Source organism: Anser brachyrhynchus (assembly GCF_964034855.1).
Source record: "Anser brachyrhynchus genome assembly, chromosome: 15".
Taxonomy (NCBI): domain Eukaryota; kingdom Metazoa; phylum Chordata; class Aves; order Anseriformes; family Anatidae; genus Anser; species Anser brachyrhynchus.
Genome location: NC_137733.1, coordinates 5,282,923 through 5,307,657, shown reverse-complemented (window position 1 = coordinate 5,307,657; position 24,735 = coordinate 5,282,923). Strand labels below are relative to the sequence as shown.

Below are 24,735 nucleotides of genomic sequence, written 5' to 3'. Positions count from 1 at the left end.
CAAAACCGGGGTAGCACCCTGGGCTGGACCGACAGCCTGCCCAGCGGACGCTGCCCAGGTCCCTCCTGCGCGCACCCTCAGCACAGAGCGCTCCGGGCACCACTGCCTGCTCCAGCAGCCCCCCCAGGCCCAACCCTCCCCTCCTTCGTCCTCTGCCTTTCTGAGCCCATTCACCCTCCTGGCCTCCACCACAGCCAGAGCCACAACCCGAAAAAGTGACTGCCTTTGATTCGTGTTAGCCTTTTCCCTGCTAATCTATTGGGGTACCCCCTAGCTCCAGCACCGCAAGGTATTAAATCGCTCACCATCTCCACAACGCTCAGGGCTGCACAGGGGCTCCTGCTTCCTTCACCTACTCCACCTCGTCCTCGTCTTCCTCCCCTCCCTGCCGGCAGAGCAGCCGCCTGTCCCCAGATTCCCATCCGGCCGCCCACAGCCTCTCCCCAGATTACAGGCCTCTCCGGCTGCCCCAGGTGAGGTGGCAATCACAGACCTGGAGGCAATTTCCATGGAAATGTCTTGGCTCAGACGCGGGTTTATCTTCCCCTGCTTTCTGCTGCCTGGAAAGGAGCACCCCACAGCACCCATCCCACAGCACCCATCCCACAGCACCGGCAGCACGGCGCCGCGAGAGCGATCCCCAACGAGCGCTGTGCGCCAGGCAGAGACCCCCCCGGGCACCAGCACAGCGCCTGGCCCAGCGCCCCGCGGTGTCAGGGGTGCTGACAGCACTCCCTAATGGCTCTCCCTAAATGCTCGCCCACCTCCGAGCTCCCGGGGCCAAGGCTCATGAAAGCCCTGCAAGCCCCTGCGGAGAGCCAGCCGGGCGACTCGCTGTGGGCACTGACTGTACAGGGTACGGTGAGTTTACAGCTCCTCTCCCCAAACTGCTCCATATTCCGAAAGCGATAATTTCCCTTTTCGCTGGTTTCTTCCCTCTGTCCCACAGGAGCTGATGCACTTACCAACTCCTCCCTCGCTGGCCGTGCTGCTCCCACCTGTGCCCAGCAGCACCAGCCCCGTGACATTAATGCTCACTGTGAACGTGCGGTAGCTGTCCTCCTCGTTGGGGACTGCAGCCCCCGAACCGAGGAAGGGTTCGTGTCCTAAGCAGGGTCCAGTGTCCTCCTGCTCCCATAGTCAGTCTGCTAAGCACCGCCACAGCAGTGACCCCAGCCCCGTGCGCCCACCACAACGCCGTCAGGGGCAGCAGAGACGAAGCAGGCCTTCCTCCCCTGCTGCTGCTCTGGCAGTTTCGTTCACAGGCACGATGCGCCCTGGGAGGATGCCGGGGCTTCTGGTCCAGCCCAAGCTTGTGGTAAGAGAAAAGCACCCGAATATCACTGACCCTCCTGGCAGGGGTCACTAAGCACCATGCACCGACGGCGAGAGTCACTGCGAGATAAACCACGCATGCATCTCTGTGCAGGGTGATGGGGTGGAAGAACCGCCTGAACTGGGATAAAGGAACACGAGGGGTATTTATCGATGCATGGGGAAAGATCCAGGCAAGCACCTCCCTCCCCGGGAGCCAACCTGACCCCGTGCAGCCTTCGTCCCCACGGGCTCCAGCACAAGAGGGGCCTTTGTCTCTGCGGGGCATGGCAGTGGGGTCCTGCACAGCAAGGAGGGGAGTGGGAGCGTAGGCTCCTACGCAGACCCCACCAGCAGCCGAAAGCCTAACAGGAATTTGTTTTAAAGCCTCCGATCTGCATCGGGGCTCCCCCACCAGGCATTGCATCTTCACGTATTAAGAGACACTCACTGCCTGAAAACAACTTTTGCCCAAACAACAACATAAAAAAAGGATACGCCAGGGATTAAATGACCTGGCGAGCCACGGGCACAGCCAAGGGTGGAAAACAAGCAGCCTGGGTCTGAAAACAGCATCGCGATGGCATGAAAGCATGGCACCTTGCTGCCCAGGCTGCGATGTGCGGGCAGCAGGAAGGTGAGCAGGGCCGACAGCGGGCCCCGGGGAAGCCTGCTTGCAAATCAGACAGCATTGTGGCTGTTGCAAGGGAAGAAATTAAAGAAATTCATCATATTTTGTTCGTGCTCAGTAAACACTCACTGGAGAGTCATGATTAAACCTTGCATATGCTGTTCCCCAAGCCCGAGCAGGAAGCGACAGGGCTGGTTATTGCAGTGGTCACAGGGGATGGGGAGCCCTAGGGCTGGCGAAGGGCCTGGGGGCCTCGCGGGGGACAGGGACGGAGCTGCTGGGCCTGCAGGAGCGAGGACAGGGACAGCCGAGAGCTCGGCTGCGGAGACGGGACGGGAAAAGGCACAGATCTGCAGTGAAAAAGACGCAGGAGGAGATGAGGTGCTTAAAGGGGAGCCGGGGAAGGAGAGCAGGCTCAGCCTGAGCTCCGCTGCTGGCACAGAGGCAGCAGAAGACACCGGCCCCTGCCTGATGGCCGAGCCCTGGCAGCCGGGAGCACGGCCCCGGTGGGGGCTGCGGGCCCCCCGCCCGCGCTGGGGCTCTGGGGCTGGGCGCCTGACCCCGTCTGAACTGGGAGCCCTCTCTTTGGAGAGCAGGGGAAAGCAGGAAACTCAAGAAAGAAGAAATAGGGGAAAGGGAAGAAAAGACTGCTGTGTTAAGAGATGCAGGAAGAAAAGAAAAAAAAAAAAAAGTTGAAAAGAAATCCCTGGGGAATTGTGGAGGAGAAGAAAGAGCGTAGACAAGCCAGGCGAGCCAGCGAGAGAGACAGAGAACAGGAAGCGCCTAACTAGGATGGAGACAGAGATACTACAAACCCGCGTGACGTCAGGCCGGAGTGGCAGCGGTTTCCAAAACAACTCCAAACTCCAGCACACAGGGAGGGAGAGAGACACGCGGGAGCAGGGGAAACGAGATGGGGCTCTGCCCTCGGAGGGAGCTGGAACAGAAGCTCGACGAGTCTGCAGCGCTCAGCCTGCTCCCGTCTCCCCTCGGTTTGCATTGGCGGGACAGGCTCTGGGGAGCCGGCAGACACAGAGACAGAGGTTATTGTAGAGCTAGGCAGCATCGGGAAGGAAATTCCTGAGGGTGTTTTCCTAATTGACACACACAATGCAGTTACAGTCCCCCAAAGCCCCTGTTCGCAAAAAGGTAAATGCTGGATGCTCCCAGAAAGCTGAGCCAAGGAGCGAGCAACAACAGAGACAGGGACCCAGAGGAAATAATTCTGAAAGAAATGGGAACCACACACAGAGAATTGTCCTGATGGCAATGGCTTTCCTCTGCCCCAGCCTGTTCAGATTAGAGGGCTTGTAGCTGCGTTTTCGGGGGCTGAGGATGAACACGGAGGCTGCCAAGGCGGGGTGGACTCTGTCTGCTGGCAGAGGGCAGAGAACAAAATGAGAGAAGAGGGGGCGAACCCCCACTGGGTTGGGCCATGGTGCCCCTCCGTGGGCAAGAAGCTGTCTGGTGCCCCGGGGCCCCCAGCCCACCCCAGCAGCCCGGCACGGGCAGGGCTGGGCTGCCCAGGCGCCCACCCGCTGGTGGAGGAGGGCAAGTCCGCAGACAGGACGACTCTGAGAAGGGAGGTTTCTTGGCTGGGTGGATGAGGCGGTGACCAGGCAGCTCTGCATCCACGCACAGGAACTGATTCGACCTCATTTTGCACAAAGGCAGGCAGGCAAAGACCTCCGCATCCTGCCGGGATCTGCACGGGACGCCCACAGCGAGGACACCCCACCGGCACAGCTTCCAGCGCGTCCTTCTGGAAGAGATTCCTCTACCGCAGCAGTGCCAGGAAGATGGGAGAGACCCATCCTGGTGCCGTCGTGGGCACAAGAGCACGGCCTGCGGGCTGGGTGGCGGTGCCGGGGTGGGAAAGGGCTCCCAGCCCTGTGCCACGCACCAGGGGAGATGCCACCGGGACTGCTGCTACGCGGGGTCTGCCCAGCGGTGCCGTGGGTGCCAGCGGGGCGATGTCCCCTGGGCCAACACCAGTGCGCTGCAGAGCCCACGGCAGCTGGTGCCCGCTGGGATCAGCACGGCCCCACCAGGAGCCGCCGGCCTCCCCCCGGCCCCTGCCCGGCTCCTCGCTTCAAAGACCCCACGGCTGCTTCCCTGCCCGGGGGTGCGGGGAGCCTGACTCATGCGCTAGGAGAAATTAATAAGCGAGCACAGAAGAAGGGCTCATCCCATCCAGCAGCCAGCATGAATCACTGCTTTTACTGACTGCCTAACATATTGTTCCAGCACTGAGTCAGTACTGCTGTGCAGGTTAACAAGGGGAGAAATTAAAAGTTACGGCCTATGAAACGCAGTAGCACTGAGAAATTATAAAGCGGTGCTACTGTAAGAAAGCTAATAGGACTACCCACAGAGTCCCAGAAAAGACAGGCTCTGCTCCAGCTTTTCACCAGCCTTCCCCTGCACAGCTGTGCCCCCCGCCAGACAGCCCAGAAATCAAACCCTCGCTCCGCCGTCAGCACGGGCCAGGTACTCTGCAGCGACAGCACGCTTTGTGTCTGCGAGCTGCCACCTCTGCACTTACTGTTTTAAACGTGCAACCCTGGCTGGGAGAAAAACTGCAACTGACTGAGCAGCTTTGGTCTCGGGGCAGGGGACCATCTCCTTCTTTAGGACCCAAACCGCTGCTCCCTACTGAGAAAAGCCACAGCTACTCTTCCCAAGAGCGTCAGCCCCCATTTCCCACCCCAAAACAGCTCCTGCAATGCAGCAGTGTGTCACCGATGCAAATAACAACTACAAACGGAGCCTCGCAAAACAAATTGTAAACCTTATCATAAAACAAAAGGCTCCTGCGCTCAGACTGCTGCAGTGACCTCCTCTTTAATGTTGCTGCAGAACAGCTGTGATGGCGTGTCTCGAGCCCTTTTAAGACCCTCATTTACCGACAACCTACATGCTTTGCAATCTGGTAAGAACTCAGCTGGTACAGAGCACAGGGCTATCACTTGTGCTTGGAGAAACGAGGGAGAAGAACCTGACTTCATGGAGCAGAGAGAGAGATGAGAAACTCAGATTGGGAAACGGGGTCAGCTGCTGGGCTGCCCTGAAACATGAACATGAACATACCCTAGAAACAAACGCTGAGCCTCAAGTGACTCTTTCTGATCATATCATCCACAAACGAGTCTCAACCTTCTCTGACACCAGCTGATGAATTGGCTTTGAAGATACCGTGCAGCAGCAAGTTCTGCAGGTTAATTCTTCGCGTCTAAGAAAGCACTTCCCCGTGGCAGCGCTTCATTCGCTTCCCTGCCATCCTGGGGAATGTATTTACCCTCAAGAGAAAGTCCAAGAAGCATGGAAAGGGCACTGACTCACGCTGCTGCCCACAAACACCAACCTCGCCATGCGACACGCTGTGCCGGGACCCTGGCATAGCTCTGCCAGCCCCCACCTGCCAGGACGGCCACCACCGCCACCAGCACCTCTCTCTCCTTTGTCACCTCTCCTTTGTCACCTCTCCTTTGTCCCCGTGTCGCAGCACGCCTGGGACCCAGGCAGTCCCGAGACGAACGCAGTGTGAAGCATGCGTCTCCATCCCACCCAGGGTCATCCGATCTTCAGCGTCCCCAGAAAAAAGCTAATCTCAACGAGCCATCAACTCAAAACAAAATAAAATACGCTCAACAAACCAGCAAGCACCAGATTACCCCTGTTTTCTCCTACAAGGATCTAATTCAGCTCTAATAGGATAGTTATTATTATATATTAAATGAATGGCAATTGATTATTAAGAGTGCATTCATTGAAACTGGGCAGATGTGTAACAAGATACCTACCTATTACATAGCTGTGAAACCACACTGAATATGCTTCTAATGACCCACCGGTATTTACTTAACATTCAATATCCATCGCTAGGAGAGGTCTCTCTAGATTTAATAAGCCTCTGTTATTTTATGTTTAATTAAATACCGTCCACTATTAAAAACATATTTAACTGAGGTCGAAACCAGTAAAAACTGTATCTTATAACACAGCTGCTAAACCTCAAATATCTTCCTAATGATTAATTGGGATTTAGCACATGATCGCTGTCCTACTGAGAGCGCACGGAAAACGGAAGCTCAGAGATGCGAGGACAAAAGCGCTTCGCTTCTGCAAACAATCCTGCTGGTTGAATAGTTTGGCTAATAACAATAGAGCAGGGCAGGGGGAGCCTCAGTCCTACGTAACCCGAGTTTTGAAAATTCGCTGTACGGCACAGCCGCTTCCCCAGTGCCTGCTGGATGGTGCCAGCCCCATTGCACGGGACTGCAACGAGAGCGGTGGGCCAGAGGACTCCTGATGGGACACCTCCAGTTGGGACTGCCAACAGCGTCCCATCTGCTCAGGCTGCTCCTGTGGTTCGTCACCCACACCACCTCCCCCAGCAGAAAACAATGGTGTCTGGAAGAAGCTGGAGGTGGATTTGCCACGACAGTCCAAAACCTTGATGTTACAAGCCAAGAGACAATTTCAAGCCAAGTGAACAACCCCTACATCAACAAGATTCCAAAATCAAGCAGACCACAAGTACAAGTCTTGCAAGAGCAGCAGACTAAGGATGGATGCTCCTGGCCCTGCTGCACAGGCATCCTCTGTGCCCTCCACAACGGGCAAACTGGAAGTCACCCCGTCCTGCACACCCATAGCACCAGCATGTTGCTTCATCTTCATCATCGTGCACAGGGACAGCCGATGGGGAAGAAGGGCCTCTTGGCCAGGGGGAAAAAAGCTTGAACAGGGAGCCGGGAGAAGTCCAAAGCATGTCAGCACTTGGGAAAAAGCCATTCCACCTCAGTGACCTCCTGCGAGAGGATTTGATTTTTATTGTTTTTGTTTTGAAAGCCCTTGAAAGCAAAATCTGATACTAGCAAAGCATTAAATATAGCAGCACATACCCACGCAGATTGCATAAGAAAACAATTTAAAAATAGAAACAGTGAGAACAAATATGAATGCAGAAAAAATATCAAGAGAGGAAATCCAGAGGGTCCTCTCCTTCCATTGTTCCCCTCCTAACCTCAGGCATGCTGGTGTAATTGGGGTTAGACAGTGGGCTGCACGCTTAGAGCCTGAGAAATGAGTCAAGAGTCTGGAACTCAAGACTGGGTTTGCACCAGGCAAACCCAGTGGCAACCGTTTTATGAGCTCATCTGCTTCACTTGGAGGAACCTCAGGGTGTCAGACCTTGGGTTTGCGGTGCTTGGACGAGATGCCCTGAGCAAGCGTCACGACAGAGCCACACTCCCCAGCTGGGCAGCTGGATGGGGTTGAGATAACCAAAGCTCTACCCCGAAGTCATGTCCGAGGAGTGAATCATCATCCTGCCGTGAATGACATACCGAAGGAGTAAGAAAACATTCCGGGCGTCTGACAGGGCATCGTGCTATGCACTGTGGCAAGGGGCAGGACAACATATCCATATCCAATATCCATATTGTGTCGGCATCTTTGGAGGAAAAACTCCAGGTAATTCAGTGTTTCGGAAAACAAAAGAGATCCTGGGAGTCCTAGCACCTTGACCAGAGGGGAGCACCACAAAGAAGACCTCTCTGTTGTCTCTCTGCCTCATGGGCAGGCCAGTCAGCAGCTGCCTCCACAGATGCTCCAAGGAGAGGATGTGAATGAGAATTAATCTCCTGGGAGGCTGCTGGCGGAATAACCACGTCACCAAAGAACCGCTCTCACCTCCCAAATCTGAGCGCCAGGAGGGAAGTCCAGCTGGTCTTTGCTTCCTTCTACAAGTACTGATGTATATGTACATACAAATTTACAAACTGCCTATTCACAACATCCCTCCCATGAACTGGCCGTGCCACAATGGTAAACAATCTATAGGAGATACCATCTGTGCTACTTCAAAGCCACGCAGCGCATTAAGTAAATAACAGGGGTGTCTGTCTGAGGAATATGGTGATTAAGGATGTCTCGATCTCCACATCAGCCTTGGAGACCTTGCTGCGATATCGACGACTGCCCCAAAATGCGATGGAAGGAAACCAAAACCTGATCTATCCTGCCTCATTCCGGAAAAGTCCCTGGATGTGAAGAATCAGGAGGTGCTCTCCAGAGTCCAGTAGAGGACAGAGACCCTGATCCATACGCATTCAACTTTGCTGGACTGTGCCGGTCTTTTCTCTTTTCCCTCGTGTTCAGTCAGGAAGCTGTGCTCATCTCAAAGCAAGTTATTCTCTGTTTTGATTGACTCTTCATAAGGATACAAGAGCCCCACTGAAGGAAACAACCCCATACTGAATTTTGGTATCTTTGAATGACACCTTTGGGACACGGGAAGCCTTAGGAGCTGCTCCAGCACAAGCGCAAGGGTTTGCTTACTTCATCTCACCTCTTTGTATCCCCACAACCCCACGATTCCCATGAAAGATGACTTTGGAGCCCCTTTTCCACAGTTGCATGGACATCTTCAGCTGAGGCTCCGGACCACATCCCATGGAGTTCAAGTTGTTAGGAAAACGCTGCGCAGCTGGAAATGTGAAAAGGGCCCAGGTGGGCACCACCGATATGCGGGATGAGGAAACAGAGAGGCGCTGAAGCAGCTCCCAAGGAGAATCCTTTGCAACTCTGCTCCCATGAGAGCAAAACAGCTCCTTGGCCCAAAGCCGAGGTGAGGCCAGCCAAGCCCTCAGGGTCAGGAAGACAACTAAAATGCACAGAGGGCTCGTGACAGAGCCAAATTCCACTTCCACGCCTGCTGCAGTTTTCTTACGCCACTTGAGTCAAATCGCCAGGCACAGGTTTGACATCTTCCTCCTTTAGGTGTCTGCAGCACAGGCATCTGCTCCAGTCAATGGAGTGATAGGGACATTTCTGAAGACACAGTTCCTCTGCTGTTTTATACGCCCATGTTCATAAGAGCCCGTGACACTCTGGAGATGCCCACTTCTCTCCGTCATCTATGAAGGGAGTCCAGACATGCAGCCCAGACACCTCTGTCGGCACTGTCGTGTCTCTATTTGTGCAGACAAATCCCACCCCTTGTGTTTCCATGCCTCAGTTTCCTCTGCTATTAAAAAAAAAAAAAAGAGACAGACCAAGAACCCCATCCCAACCCAACCACAGCAACATAGCAAGGCTTAATTCATTACAGCCTGTAAACCGCTTTGAGATCCTCGACTGCTATATAAATCCAAAGCTGGTATTTGTTTAACCCTGCTGAGCAGACGGAGGCAGGCACCCAAAGCCACAGCACTGCTGGCTTCTTGTAGCCAGCCCCAGCCCCACAAGGGGTAGCAGATGGATCGGCTGCTGCGAAACAACAACTTCCTTCTTTCTTTTTGCTCAACTTAACCGGGGTTTAGGCTGGGATTTCGGTTACGTTTTGTGGCCAGCCTTTCTGGAGACAACCACCCGCCTGATGCTGGGGGAGCGCGAGATGCCTAAAACCACGGGCAGTCGTGTTTATTTTGATTCCAATCTTCCGATCACTCAAAATCCTGGGAAAATTAAGATAGGTTGTTGGGGTGAAGTTTTTGTCTTGGAAATCAGTTTGAGTCGGGGGGCGCTGGGCTGCCCAGCCAGCCGGCTGGGAGGTTGGGCTCTCTCCTGCCCTCCGCTCCCCGTCACCTCCGTGCAGCAGGAGCCTGCAAGGACGGCAGCGCCGTGCATGGCCCCGGAGACATCCGGGGGCTCGCAGGCCAAGCAGAGCACACAGGCACACACTGAGCCTGCCCTCCGCCAAAACCTGACACCACTCTGGAATGTAGAAAATTGCAAACGATACTTTAATTCCACAGTCACTCAACAGTAGCTCCGGCCATGGGAAATACTGGGGAAGGCGCATGCTTGGGAGCGCTTGAACGGAGCACATCCAGCCCCAGCCTAATCCGCCGGGCTGGAAACCATGCTATCTTTATCAAAACTCCCAGCACAGTCAAGTCATCCCCACCTGCCTGCCCTTGAATCAGCACGAAAGGCTGCTAGGTATCAGCCCGAGCGGAGCCGCCAGGCAGCGCACGCCACCTCTCTGCCAGTGCCTGCATAAAGCGGCGCTGGCAGACGGGCAGCTCGCCCGCAGGGTCACCCCGCTGCACCGCACCGCGACGGCCCCACCGCCCTGCTCTCCGAGCGTCAGCCTTCACGTATTTCTGCCCAAGTCCCCCGTGTTTCCTCTGAGCCACGGCACCTCCCGATCCCATCGCACCCGCAGGACGGCACCCTGCACCCCGCATCCTCCACTCCCCAGGAACTCGCGGCTTCTGTGCTTTTACCCCACTTTGCACCCCAAGACCACCCTGTGGGGGGCACGCCTGGTGCTTATGGACATCTGGGGGGCCCTGCAGCGAGGAAGAGTCAGAACAGACCCAAAATTAAACACAACAGGACTTGGAAAACTCAGAAAAGCCTGTGTCCTGCCCATCGGGAGCTCAGGAACTGCCACAGATGGATTTATTACCAGGACAATTATCAAATACAGGAGGATCTGAACTGGAGGATCCCTGGGACAGTTTTGAATTAGATTTAATACCATGTAGTGCTCAGTCAAAAGAGTTACGAGAGAAGAGGCTCAGCACATCGGGATGAAGGCTGCTCTCACATTTCAGGAACTTCCTGCTCTGGTTTCAGGTCTTCCTTCCTTCCTTTTGACCTGTCCCCTCTCAAGTCACGGTTTTGGAGACCAAGGAATTACATGATTCACCTCGTCATCACTCAAGAGGTGTTTTCACACCCCTGCCGTTATTCTCCAAAAGACAGGGGTTGGGGCCCAGTGGCACCCGAGGGTCTGGGGGACGGGCACGCCCAGGGTGGGTGCCACATCCCTCAGCTCAGGAGACCTTCCTCAGACCCTGCCTGCACCCCCGCCTGCCCCCCTGCAACGGGGCCAAGCCACGCGTCCTCCTCCCCAACCCTGGTCGGCACCTGGGCGCTCGCGGGGGCTCTGGGGGTGCCCAGGCTGTGGCCAAGCCAGGAGGCCCCCAGCCCACACCTTCCACGTGGCTGGGCAAGGGCGGCAGCAGGTGCAGTCCTGTTCCCCTCCACCATATCCTATTCCAACGCTTCCACTACCAGTCCATGCCCACAGGGTGCCCCCGACGTCACCCCCACGTGTCACCCCAAGGAGAGCCAAGTGCCGTGCTCGGGACAGCCGCTACGCACGGCACGGCACCGCTCTCCGCGTTGCAGCCTGCCTGGACGGACACGTGCCAGGCCTGCACGTCTCCCGTGGAGGACCAAGAGGAGGATTTGATGCTTCTCCTGCACTGGCTGGCTCAGCCTCTGCGGCCTCACACCCTTGCCTATCCCGGGAATACGCCCCAGGTGACCTGCGTTGGATTAGCTTATCATGATGCAAAAAATCTATAGTATGCAACATTAAGTCCTCTACTCTTCTGCCACCAAAACAGTCCCTAAACTGAAACCTCTGCATCACAAACACACAGGACTCCTGACCTGCCCCTGGTTCAGTAGGAGAGCCAGGCTCTTCTGCCACTAGAGCAGGGGAGAGGCACTCGCAGACACGCAGAGACCCAGGAAAGGGAAACCAACGGCAGCAGTGACTGGCAAGGGCCATGTGCTGCACCCGCTGCCACCCACCACCCCCCGAGCTTTGGTTTCCTCGGGAGGCTTCGCCTGTAAGCAGATCTCTCTGCCAAAACCGAACCCGTGCCCCTCGGGGGACACAGCACAGGCAGGGAGAGAGCAGTGGTGCCGCAGAGCCACCTGTGCTGGCTCTGGTTCCCACGAGCCCTCTGCCCCGTGTGCCACCGCAGCGAGCAGCCCCAGCCCGCCCGGGGCACAAATCCCCCTTCCAGCAGAGCTCCTGCGGCCGGCTCCGCGCTCTGCTCGGTGCTCTTCGGTGGAGGGGAGAGGAGAGAGGAGAGGAGAGGAGCGTCACGCCGTGCGATGCAAGAGGGTAACCCGAGCTGTGGTCTACCCTACATTCCTTGTGGCTCCAGCTCCCCAGCCAAAACAAAACCAACATTTTCCTTTTTTTTTTTTTTTTTCCCTTTCCTTGAGGCCAAATAGGAGGGAGGGGGGGCACCCCCACAGCACTCAGCCCAAGTCCTGCTGGCTGGGAACCAGCTCAACTCTGCTGGCTCCTGACACCGTTCCCAGCTGCGTGCACCGCAGCCCCCGGCGCCCCCCCCCCTCCCCGCAACACCCAGCCCCGGGGGGGCACGGGGCGATGCCACAGGGCCAGCACCCAGCTGGGCCAGGACGCCGACCGCGGAGGCAGGCTGCGGCTGCTGCGAGCCACGCAGCCCCACGGCGAGCGGAGCCGGAGAAACACTGATTCACCACGCGCCCTACCCACGCTCCGCCGGGAGCTGGGGCCTCCGTGTGTGTGTACAGGGCCTTGGAAATTCCCAGAGAACAGCCAGCGAGAGGAGAGACACCACCCCTCCGTGGCACCATCAGTTATGTTCTCGTCACCCGGCGGACACGGTGGTAGCCGCACAGCTTTCCGAGGGACGAACTGGAATCCGTCCCCAGCACGATGTTTGCAAACACAGCAGGAGGAGGAGGAGGAGGAGGAGAGGAGGAAATCCTGCCCCGGGGCTGCAGAGCGGGCCCAGCTCCATGGCTGTCACCTGGCTGGGGTGCTGAGCTGCCACACAGCAGCGGTGCTCCCCTAGCACCCTCCAACATCTTCACAGCGCCCACAGAAATGCTCCCGCTGTCTGTACCGTCCCCCGGTGGGGCAGGTAGGCGTGGGGCAGGGTGCCAGGAGGGGGTCACCCGTCTTCTTCTTCCACCATGCCCCCAGACTCCCCAGGCCATGCCACCCCACTGGGCCAGCAGGAGACTGGCCGGGAGGGGCTCGGTCACCAAAACCCCACACCACGGGGACGTGCTCAGCCCCAGCTCCGAGCAGCGGCTGCGCTGGGCCGGTCTGGGCTGCTGCTGGATGCCCACCACGCCTGGTACGTCTACACCGCTCTGGGTGGCACCACCTCGGTTTTACACACTGAAAAGCCCCCGTGTGCTCACGTGCATGCATTCGGCATCTCACCTTGGGGCTGTGCAGCCTCATAGGATCGGTGGGGGCAAAACAGCCCCAAGACCTGCAGGCACAAGGTTTATTTTGCCAACAGAAAGACAACACTGAGTGTAGCTAATAATCATAGAATCATTAAGGTTGGAGAAGATCTCCAAGATCATCTGGTCCAACCATCCCGCTACCACCAATGTCACCCTCTAAACCATGTCCCTAAGTACCACATCCAACCTTTCCTTAAACACCCCCAGGGACGGTGACACCACCACCTCCCTGGGCAACCCGTCCCAATGCCTAATGACTAATAATAATAAGGGGAAACGGTGGCTGTCCTGGTGAACAGGTAATGTTGGCAGGGACGGAGAGGCAGCACGTGTGACATGGGAAGCGGTCCGAGCTGAGCCCAGACACTTCCTGGGCTGGGTGTAGGAGAACCCCAGAACACCCACTGCAGCCGTCCTCAGCGCTGCTCCTCGGTCGCTAGGGCAGGGAAAAAATCAGACATTCGCCAAATTTCAGCAGCAAGTAATGCCGTACCGTTTAACAGGAATACACTGAGAAACTCCAAGTTAATTAAGTCATCTAACAGTAAAACTGGCCTTGCTCCCCCCCCACCCTGCAGAGGATGGCTCACAGCGCCTCGCACGGACCAGCCTGCCAGCAGCACGCGTGGAGGGACGAGGTGCACGTTGTCCTCCCTCCTTCAGCCAGGGCACCGGCGGCACTCTTTGGACAAGGGACCAGGTTTTGAACACCAGGGCGAGCCACCGAGGGAGGACGTGCGGGGTTGGCACACGCGGGCTGGCTCTTGCTGGCTCCGCTCCCCAGCGCTGCAGCTCTGCCACCGTCTTCGGGCGCACGTTTGCCTCTCACCGTCCCCAGCCCCGGCCACGGATCGGGGCAGACGGGTCCGAAGGGTCCCTGAAGGGCCCACGGCAGCAAGCTGCAGACTAGCGAAAGAGTTAACACTTCCCCCAGCTCGTACGCTGTTATTCAATACATTATTGACGTTGAAAAGTCGTCACGTTACAATCCAGCAGTCCACGAGTATTAAGAGGAAAATAGAGGCACGCAGAGCGAGACACACACGGCGGAGCAGAGGGCCCCTCCGAGCTACAGTTACGGCACTGCACACAAACTGATTTCCCAGATTCGGTTTCCTCCCCCACCTCTCCCATTTGGTGCAGAACCCGCTCGCTCGTTATTCGCGTTTAATGCCGCTGAGAATCCCTAAATCCACCTCGCAGAAAGGATTACCACAGGGGGAGGGAGGGCTGCAGAGGGCTTTTTCTCAGGCTTCGACAGCTCCCCTGTTGAAACGACGACCTGGACGGCAGCGAGCGGGGCCGGAGACCCCTCTGTGCCCACAGGTGGGGTCCCTGTGCCCCGACCCCCCCCAAAACCCAGCCCGCGGTGCCCGGCTCGCAGCCGCCCCTCGCAGCCCTGCGCCGCTGCCGAGCGGAGCTCTGCTTGCCCCGAGTGCCACGGCTCTTGCCAGGCTGGCTGTGCAGCCGTCTGCACGACCCCATCGGCGTGTTCGAGCCGCTCGCTGCAAAACCCCGACACCGAAGTTTCTCACAGAAACGGATTTATCCCTCGTCTCTTCCTGCCCTGACACGCAAACGCACAGGCTCCAGGGCCTGGTGATTCCCCAGGAAGTTTGGACCGAAAATAAAATGAGATGAAATGAAATGAAATGAAATGAAATGAAATGAAATGAAATGAAATGAAATGAAATGAGATGAAAAAATAAAATAAAATAAAAAAATAAAATAAAATAAAATAAAATAAAATAAAATAAAATAAAATAAAATAAAATAAAATAAAATAAAATAAAATAAAATAAAATAAAAGCCTCATCCAGAGGCAGGGTGGAAAAGCAGGCTTGTCCCTGCAGCCTGCGCCCCAGGATGGGGACCCACAGCATCGGAGCCCAGCTGCTGGAGCCCCGAGCCCCGAGTGGCCCTGCTGCGGGGCTGGGGCTGGCAGGGACGAGTGGGAAGGTGACAGCTCCATGGGACACCAGGTGGGGACAGCAGCACCTGCCCGGCACGGGGTCTGCCGTGGGGAGGTGTGAGGGCCAGGGTCGGGCAGCTCGGGGAGGGCACTCGCCAGGCACGCTGGCTCCCTGCTCGTATTTTATTTCATCTCCTGATGGGTGAAATGTGTCCTTAATTTGTCCTAAAAGAAAAAGAGAGTGAGCCGCATTCTCACACCCATAAAGAAGACAACACGCAAAGCCCTCGAAAAGCAGGCGCCACATATACTACGCGCTGCCTTTTTCTAATTAAAGCCGCCTTTCCCAGTCCGCCGGGGCTGCTGCCGTGGTGGGGCTGCACATGAGCTCCCGGGGACGCTGCCCCCCGTGCCCCCAGCCCCTCCATGCGGGCTGTGCCGTGCCCGTGTCTGCAGGCAGGGCCGGGGCGAGCGCGGGCGAAGGAGCCCGGCCAAGCCCTTCCCCGACAATCAGTCCCCAGGGAGCTGTTCTGGCTCATCTCGCGCTGCAGAAAGAGGGGTTCATCTGGTTTTAATCTCGCCCCTCGCGGTAGCTGTCACCATGGGTTTGCTGTCAGAGTAAAAGATGCCTTTATGCAGCCCCTTGCCAAAGCGGCAGACATTCAAACTTCAGGCTGCAGCCAAACCCCAGTGTCCTGGGCTACCCCGGCCCCGGGCCGCACACCTTGGCCAGCCCGCGGTGCCGGGAGCCCGTATGGCGATGGGGGGCTCGCTGGCAAGATGGGAGAGCAGATGCCGAGTGGCATCCCACTGCAGGCAGCGGGGCTCCAGGCAGTGCCGGCACACATCGGGGTCCGGCCGCCCCGGCTCGGGGGGCTGCCGCCCAGGCACAGGCAGCGCAAGCCCCGCCGGTGCCGGTCGCCTGCCCGCGGTGCGCTGGAGCCACGGCTCCGTGCTGCAGCCGCCGTCCCTCTTCCCCTCCCCCAAAAAACACAGGGAACCACAAGAACCACAAAAATGCATCTCCTCCGCATTGCAGAGCCTCTCTCTCTGAAGGGCACGCCGAGCTGCCGGAGGACCCGTCGCTCCGCTGCCTGCCTGCTCTCACCGCCTGGACAGCAGCCAGCTTTTAAAAGCAGCTGTCACATAAAAGCAAACATTTTAAACCATTACATTTACAGCAGTTTATCTTTAATGCCGCCTAAGGTTTTGACGTTGCTCCGTTATGATCGAGTTAAATGGGTTCCCTCTGCAGCCCCCTCCCCTCCCGCGTGTTCGCGCCTGCCAGGAGCCTCCTCCTCCTCCTCCTCCTCCTCGTCCTCCTCCTCCCGATCTGACGCACCACCGTGATGTCACGCTGCATCGCATGGCGAAAGTGATGAGGTCACAGGCTCACGTAGCAGCAAGCCCACCCACTGCCCACACAAGGCACCTTCATGGTGACCCCTCCGTGGGGCCGGGTCCCTCCCCAGGTTCCAGGCTCTCGCCCAGCCCCGTTCCAGCCCCGACGCTCTCAGCCAGGCCGTGCTGTGCCCCACGCTACCCCCGTGGCTGCCCGCAGCCTGGGCTCCTCCATCCCTCGGTTAAACATCCCTTGGCTCCCTGCCTAGGGCACAGGCACTGTCCCCCACCAGGGGATGCAACCCATGAGAGCCCCCGGTACCAGGAGGCAGCGCCGGCTGGGTGCCCAGCAGCATCGCCAGCCCCTCACGGGGTGCAGCCTCCCTCCTGCCCCTCTGCCAGGCGTGCGGCTGGGCCAGCTCCCCAGACCCCTGCCCGGGGGGCACATCTGGACCCGCACCAAGAGGCTGCACTGGGGAGTCCCTGTCCTCGTGCCCCAGGCCAGGGGTTCCCCTCCGAGTGGGGCAGCAAAGCCAAGAAAGGCCGACAGTGCCCCAGGAATTCCTCCCAGCGAAGCCGGGGCCCTCGCAGGCTCAGCTGGGACGCGGGATAAAGGAGGCCACTGAAAACTCCACGTGCCCGTGTGCTGCTGGTACGACCCAGGCTGCGCGCCGTGCCTCCCAGCAGGCTACAACGCTTCCGAGTGCCCCGGAGCAGGGCACCGCAGCAGAAAGAGTCCCAAGCACCCGCAGTGGGGCGGGAGGACGGGCACGCCAAAGGAGTTCCCCGTATCTCTCATCTGGCTCATTACACACTTCATGCTCTCCAGATTAATAACGCACAATTAGTCAAAGAGCAGGGCAGCGCCGGGCAGCCCAACCAGCAGCCACTGGCAATACTGGGTGTTCTCCTTACAGCTCCCGCTCCAGTCCCTGCACCCCTCCCGAGACATGACTGTCTCACTTGTTGCTTTTAATGATTTTTAAGCATATTTTCTAGCCCTTTGAATATAACTGAAAACACAGCGTGAGAAGAGAACGAGAGCCCCAAACCGTATATATTTTCTGATGTCTGATGCTTCCAGGTCAACACCACCCTAGGTAAGGATCATCCTACGGCCAGGCCTAATTGTGACCGCTTGTGTCACCTCCACCTCTTCCTGCCCAACAAGGAGACGATTTGAGCTGCCACAGCCCTGCACAAGTCACGCGTTTGATCCCAAGCTGCGTTTTCTCTCCGTTTTCCTCCCTCCATAGGCTTGGAAGGGTGTTACGAGCCAGCCTGCGGGTGTCCCAGGCTGGCATCCTTCTTCCAGCAGGGGTTTGACCGGCATCTCCTTTCTAGCCAGCCCTCCTTCGTTCTCCTCCTTCCTCCACACGCGCACACGCACGTGTACATATAAAAAAGAAACTTCACTCGTGACATACTGATATTGCACAAGAAAAAATAGTGGCAGGAAATTAAAAAGGTTCATGTAACAACGTTAACACAGCTGTAATGCAGATCTAGTACATATAATAACGTGTCAGTCTGCCCCTTACCCGGAGGGGCAGGACAGCTTGCCAAGGCCTTTATCTAACCAGGACGGGTTAAGCACCTGCAGCGCATGGGGAAAGCGCCGTGCACATGCTTGCCACGCTTTCAGATCTATTCTTTTAGTTTCCCTCGTGGGATTTTTCTGAAGCGCCTTTACCACCTTTTATTTCGACTTGAATCACCGCAGCTTGTGCTTTCTGAAGCACGGAAGATGAAAGAACAATAAAAGCAGTCAGACTGTGAGTCCTCTGCCCCACACAACATATACAGTTTCAGCAATTTTTTTCCAAGGCTCTTGTTATAAATGTCTCTTGTTCACGTCTAACAAACCAGCAGCACAGAGATCTCAGAAAAAAAAAAAAAGAAAAAAAAGAGAGAGAGCAAATCCTGCATTATTTTTCTTAGAAAAGGATCGTTCCTAAAGCATCCAAAGCACACTCAGACCAGCAACTCTTCCCCCTCGTACTGGAATCCAGTTCCCATCCCTCTGAGATGCTCTTGCCAGGAATGTGCAAGCTCTTCAAGCCCGTGGGGCTGGATGCGTGCAGCCTTTAGGCACGATAGCCAGCACCTCCGTGAGCACTTGACCAGTATCTGTCCACTAACCCGAGCACCTCCTTGAGAACAGAAGATTCCCATAAACCACGCGCTGCTCAAACCTTTCCACGCTTTTCTTCCCAAGCATTCCCCTGCGTGAGACCGCGCAGCCTCAGGGGACCAGGAGCACAGGAGATCGATGCCCCATCAACCTGCGCCCTGCAGCACGATTTTCATGCTCTTTCCTGCAGAAATTTGGGCTGATCCTTCCCTGCAAGGTCTCTCACCCCCATAACCCATGTGAGAGCTCTGGTAGGGGAAGACGTGATTCCACCCCCCTTGCCTCTCCACCTCCCTCACCAGGGACCCTGGACCTGCATGAGGAATCAGAAACAAATTAACCCCCTGAAGCCCCAGGGCAGATTTCAGTGCAGCCAAGAGCTCCCATGCAGATGCTCCCACTTGAAACTGGGGTGGCCTCAGGAAGCAACTAAACATACTCCATCTTTTGGGGGTGCACCTGAGCTTTCCTGAGTGCTGCTGGGGCTGCAGGCTGGGTCCCTCACCCCCGGGTGAGCTCCAGGTGGGGCACATGGCCCCAGGTGAGCTCCTGGTGGCACATGGACAGCGACCAGCTCCTGATGGGAGCTCGTTTTTGCAAGTTACTGCCCTGCTGGTTCCTCTGCCTTGCCGGCAAAAGAGCTGGGAGCCGAGCAAGCCCGGCTCTGAAGAGCATCCTGTGCCACGGGTGGCCCAGCAGGCGTGCACAGCCGCGCCGGTGCCCGGCAGACCCTCCTGCGGCTGGGAGAGGGCGGTGGCTGAGATGACGTGACCCTCTGCTTCCTCACAGACACCGCAACAGGGCTGGTCCCGTCCTCGACCTCCTGGAGACTAAATTATAAACCGAGATCACAGCCAAGTCTCCTTCCTCAGCTATCCATCTTCCCCGAGGTCATCCCGCGAGCTGAGGAAACAAACACAAAAGGGAAGTGAGGAATCAGCCTGCTCCAGCCTGCTCCCTGCCTTTCTGCCTCGCGCTGGGCACGACGCGGTCCTGCACCGGGAGCGGAGCAGCGGCACCACCGGAGGCACTGACCCACACAAGTCCTTCGGGACAGCACGCAGCAGCGCACGAGAGCTCTCCTCCGAGCATCGCCACGCAGCCATGACTTCCCCAAGCTTCTGCTGGCATCGTAAACAAAAGTCCCACCAGAAACGAGGAAGGGGAACGAGAACCTGCAACGGGTTCAAATCCTCGGGAGCAGAGGAGGAAGGATGAAGGAAACACTTGGGAAAGCAGGAGCCAGACAGCCAAGGGATTTCACTCCACTTTGCCAGGGTCAGGAGCAATCGCCCTGAGCGCGTAATGGGGTTGTGAGCAGTGAAACCCGATCGGCTGTTAACCCTGGAATGCGTGGAAATGACAACTGCACATAACTCTGGGGAATCCGCAACGGTGCCCCCGGACCCGGAACGGCAGGAATAACCCGCGTGTTTCACGCATGAGCTCATCCCGGGGCTAATACCCTCGCATGAGCCCAGCCTGCAGGAATTCGCCGAGCATTCGACGGCCGGGGGAGCGCGGGGGGACACCCTTCTGCCCCGGCCCCTTCCCCTCCCTCCACAACCCCACGTTTCCCACCGGCCGCGTGCTGCACGTTGGGGTCCCCACGGCCCAGCGAGCCACCAGCTCAGGCGGGGCAGGAGCGCTGGCAGCTTCCCTTTGCCACGCAGCTCCTCGCTTCCCCTTGCGTTTTCCTTCTCGCTTCTGTTTGCCTCGCAGAAAGGGGGTCAAAAAGCCCCGGGGTGCTGGTGTCCGCTCCCCCGGGAACGAGCCTGCTCCCTGACACAGCAGCTTCATCCTACCAGGCATCCAGTGATGCATGGGGCAACCTCCAGCATTATTTGCCTATTCCATTCCTCCCTCTCCTAACGAAACCAGCCCAGATCCCACTGATGCTGGTGGTGAAAACCCCACGGGGCAGGAGGCAGATGGAGCCCGTGCCTGGGGATCGGCCGTGCTTGCGGGGCGGGCTCCGTCAAATGCACGAAGCATTCATCACATCTCAAGCATTGGCACATCCCATTGACAGTGACTCTTTTAGGGGACAGAACAGAATAAAATGGGAAAGTTAAACGGGACCTGTCTGCCCCTTCCGCGCCTCAGTGTGCCTCCCCCTGCCAGCAGCTGTCCCGCATCTGCCTTCTGCTGTGAACTGAAGTGCAGCAAAGCCACCAAAACCGAAGGGAGGGCTTCACGGGGCCAAAATTCAAGCCGGGGAGCTCCACCAGCCACAGTCAGGTCAGGGGGACCTGGGTCAGATCCCAGCCGTGCCACAGCAGCCCCCGGGCACTTGGCTGGGTCCTGGTGGGCTCCCTCCCTCCCGAGCACCGAGCTGATGGGGAAGGGGACCCTGTGTCCTTGCAGAGGGGCAGAGCGCTTACAACAAAGGTCAGATATCTGAGTTTTGGATGCAGTTCTGAGCTTTTTGAACTGTCTCCAGAGAACAGGCATCTCTTACCTTTGAACTGGATGATCCGATCTGTCCGCAGGCGCTCCACAACTGAATCCCTTCCCCACCAGCGGCCCTGCAGGGGAGCCTCTGATGTCCCTCTCCCTGGCAAAGCCAGTGCAGGAACAAAGCAAGCTCGCCAGAAAATAGCTGAGCTGTGACAAAGACACAGTCTGTCCCTGTTAGGCCAGGTCCCTAACATGTCCCACTCTGGCTGGACAAGCCCTGGAAGAAGGCTGGAGAGGCAATTTCACACATCAGTCCCGGGGAGCAGCACCCCGCTCCAATAGCCCGGGGATCCCCCGCTGAGCTGACAGCAGGAGGAGGGACCAGGCAACAACTGCAACACGACCGAGAAAGTGAAAAGTCGGGTCAAGAGAATGGAAAGCTGAGAGACAAATTAAGAGATTTACCAAAACCCCAAGGGGTGGAGAGAACCAGCAGAGGAGACAGCATGTCCTGGGGTAGCTGCTAGTTTTGGCCCCTTGCCGGCCCTCTGTCCCACCCCAGAGCTGGGTTTCTGTTTGATCCCCGTTGCAAGGAACACCAAGCAACGTGGTAAGCTGTCTGCTGACACAGGGGTTCCCAGACCTCTGCCCGAAAAACACTACTGGGACCACGTCACCACCAGTAAGCTGAGATTTTCCCCGAAGCCAGCCGAGATCCCTGAGCAAACTGCTAGCGTGCAAAGCAGTCCCCCAGCTAATGAGGGGAGAGTGAGGGGACCCCCCCCACTGGGGAGGGGGAGCAGCATGATCCCGGGGGGAGCAGCACCCCGGAGGACCCGAGGTGAGGGCAGCATTGCTGCCTTCAACCCAAAGCGCTCCTGCAGGCTGAGCTGTGCCAGCTCCTCCCCAGCGTGCCGCTGCTGGTGTTCCTCCTGCGTGCCAGGAGACGCTGCGGGGCTGGCTTCACGTGGCTCTCCCCAGCCAGATGAGGTGACAGAGGGACAGGCAGGAGGTGAGAAGGAGGAGGAGGGAGGCTAAGGGCACGTGGGGTACACGCTGCTCTGGCACGATGCCTGAAGGGCTCGGTGCACGGCCACAGCCGCACAGGGAGCCTGTGGACAGGGACACTGTGCAGCCGTGTCCCAGCTCGATCCCGCCGGCTGCAGGCACCAGCTGAGCGAGATGCGAGCACAAGGGGCATGAGCACTGTGGTTCCCACCTAGGGTCAGAGGAGATTTAGGTCATGCGGGGCTTTAAAATGCCAGAGCAACACATGCCTCACCCGCATCAGCGCGTCTGTTTGGCCCGGCTAGCAGGCAGTGCAGCCAGGCAGAGAATTGGAGGACAGAGCTGGGGGGGCACGGCACGCGGGGATGCTGCCTCCAGCTCTGCGATGGCAGCGCCAGCACGTGCCGTTTCCCCAGCAGGGAAGGAGGTCTGGAGCGGGTGCGCAGCTCTGCCCAGAGCACTGCGGCACAGGGACGGGATGGGACAGGTGGCACGTACCCTGCCCGATGGCACTTGGCCGCCGACGCAGGATGCTGATCCACAAGGATCCACGTGTACAGGGCGAGCTCCTCGCAACAGCGCTGACGGGAAGCACACCAGCACTGCCGAGGTGTCCCCAGCACAGGCTGACACACAGGTGACAAGGCAGGGTGACACACAGGGTGGCACCCGAGACCTCCCAGAGGTGACAAAACGTGGCTGAAGTATTCAAAAGCTCAGTGAGGAATTATAAGACAAACGCACACAGAGCGCAGCGGGGAGGGTTTGGGCTGCGAGCACAGCAGGTTTTGCATTTTGTTTTATACAAACTCGGGGGCCGGTGCCACATTCTCTTCTCACGGAGTATCTGCTGTAAAGAAACAAAACCTCGCGGTGCACAGCAAAGCAGGAGAGACTGAAATGCGCAGCCAGCGCCTGGTCCTGCGCGCAGGGAGGGGAGCTGGGCTCACGCCGGGAGCACCAAGCCGAGAGGCAGCGACTCCTACGCACGAGCACTTCTGTTTCCTCCTACCTTATTGAACGCATTTCTTCGGAGAGCTTCTTTGTACGCTGTTAAATGCCTTGTGGGAAAGTCCTACAAGGAACTTCACAGGTATCAAACTAATGGGCTGCTCGACAAATTATTTGGAAGCCTACAGAGTTTATTCTCTTGACAGTCTTTTCTGCGTTTCTTCTACACCCGCCTGAAATATTCTTCAGCAGGTGCAAATATCTTTACTGAATTCCAAACAAAGATCTATTCGTAATACAGTGGTGGGTTTTTTGTGGTTTTTTTTTGAACCAACTGGGGGAGGTTACTGCACGAGGGACTCAGCCTGTATAAATCCATGGAGATCTTGGGAGCACAGCGCTTTGTCCCGGGTCAGACCAAGATACTATTTCCACCAAACGCAATGGGGTTTCTGGAGCAGCCATAGGCCCCAGGAAGACAGGCAGCTGCTGCCTGGGACGCAGCACTGCTGTCGATGCTACCCCAGTCCAGCAAACCTGCCCATGGGCCATGGCACCTTCCGAGGGGCAGAGCAGCCACGGCCTTGAGCTCTCCCCTTTGGGGCAGGGGAAGCCCTAACAGATGTCATCTAGCAAGGGAAACATTCGCGTGTTCCGTCTTATCACAGGGAGTGAGCGGAGCAGGTTTTGCACCTCGCTGGGAGAAGTGTCCCCTCTCTGTCACCGGTCCCCAGCCCTGCAAGAAGCTGGGCTGCGGGGGGCGGCCGCGGCGGGGGCTGCCTCGGGTTACGCAGCAGGGGGGAGCGGGGCGGCCCTCGGCCCCGCCGGAGTCTCCCATTTCTAAACACCTCGCTTTCGTCTGCCAGGGTTGCATCAGCTCCCGCGTTTGTATTTATAACTGGTTTTAAAACCTGATATTCCATTTCCAGTAGCTCCGCGGGGGTGAGCTGAATGTACAGGGCCCCCAGCCAAGCAGCTGCTGCCAGCGTGATCCCTCTTCCCTTTGCATCCTGCTCAGAAAAGCTCCCTACCGTCAACCTGGTGCCACGGCTTACTGGCATGGTCTCTTTAATTAGCTGACCGAGGCACGAGGCAGCCCTCATTAAAGAGATAGCTGATTAGGCCTCAGGTGAGGGGGAGTTGGCGGCGTTGGACACCGCGCAGCTAACCGAACCGCGCGCACGCTCAGGCACACCACTGCTGCCCTCTCTCCACACCACCACCAGCCGGAGCCCTCCTACGGTCGGAAGACCCCCAAAAGCTGCTTTTTAGCTGACAGGCGGGTGGGGAGGGAGGGAGGAGGTCCCTCTGGGATGGCAGGCTCCTCGCAAGTGCCACCCCTCTGGGTCCTTCTCCACAGCCGCGCTGCAGAGGCCGCGCCAGGCCGAGAGGTCCCCGCGTGCTGGGCTCGGGTCCCGCTGCGACCCCCCCGGGGAGAGGCCCCCGGTGCCCCACAGCCTCCCCGCGCCACGGCTCCCCGGCAGGGACCGCAGAGGGACCCGTCCCTGCCACCGCCCCAGCGCCACTGCAGGACCTCGGCTCCCTCCGGGAGGAAAAGTCCAGCTGCTTTAGGTTATAAATAAAAAATGACCCGATGAAAAGAGCGAATCTTCTGGGCACCAGGATCAATCACACACCTATTAAATGTACAAAGCGACCTCTCAAAATAACAGCAATTCATAAACCCTGACACCAGGAGCAGATTTGAAGCTTGGCTGGGACCCATGCCACTGTGCTTCAGCATAAAGCAACTATCCGAGCCTCGTTAAAACATCTTCATCTCCAAAATCCCTGTCTCCAGGGCTGACTCCATGTCTGCCACCACGCTTTCCGGACGGGAGCGGACAGGGCAGCCAGGGAAGAGGCCGGCCGCGGCCTCGCTTTGAGCTACCTGTTTCTACCGATGCCAGTCCCCCTCCCTCTGACCCCAGAAATGAGACCTTGCTTTAACAGCATTTGTTTCTGCAGTTATTTTGCCTTCCCTGTCATTCATGGAGAACCATGCACCCAAATCCAGCAGAAAGAGCAGAGAAA

At 57.6% G+C, this 24,735-nt stretch overlaps 1 protein-coding gene across 14 annotated transcripts in view; it reads right to left on the bottom strand.

The window, feature by feature from the left end:
- The window catches only part of LOC308178479 (ankyrin repeat and fibronectin type-III domain-containing protein 1-like), a 194,196-nt gene that overhangs the window by 71,911 nt on the left and 97,550 nt on the right, over nucleotides 1–24,735 (bottom strand). The gene's annotated exons all lie outside the window — the stretch shown is intronic.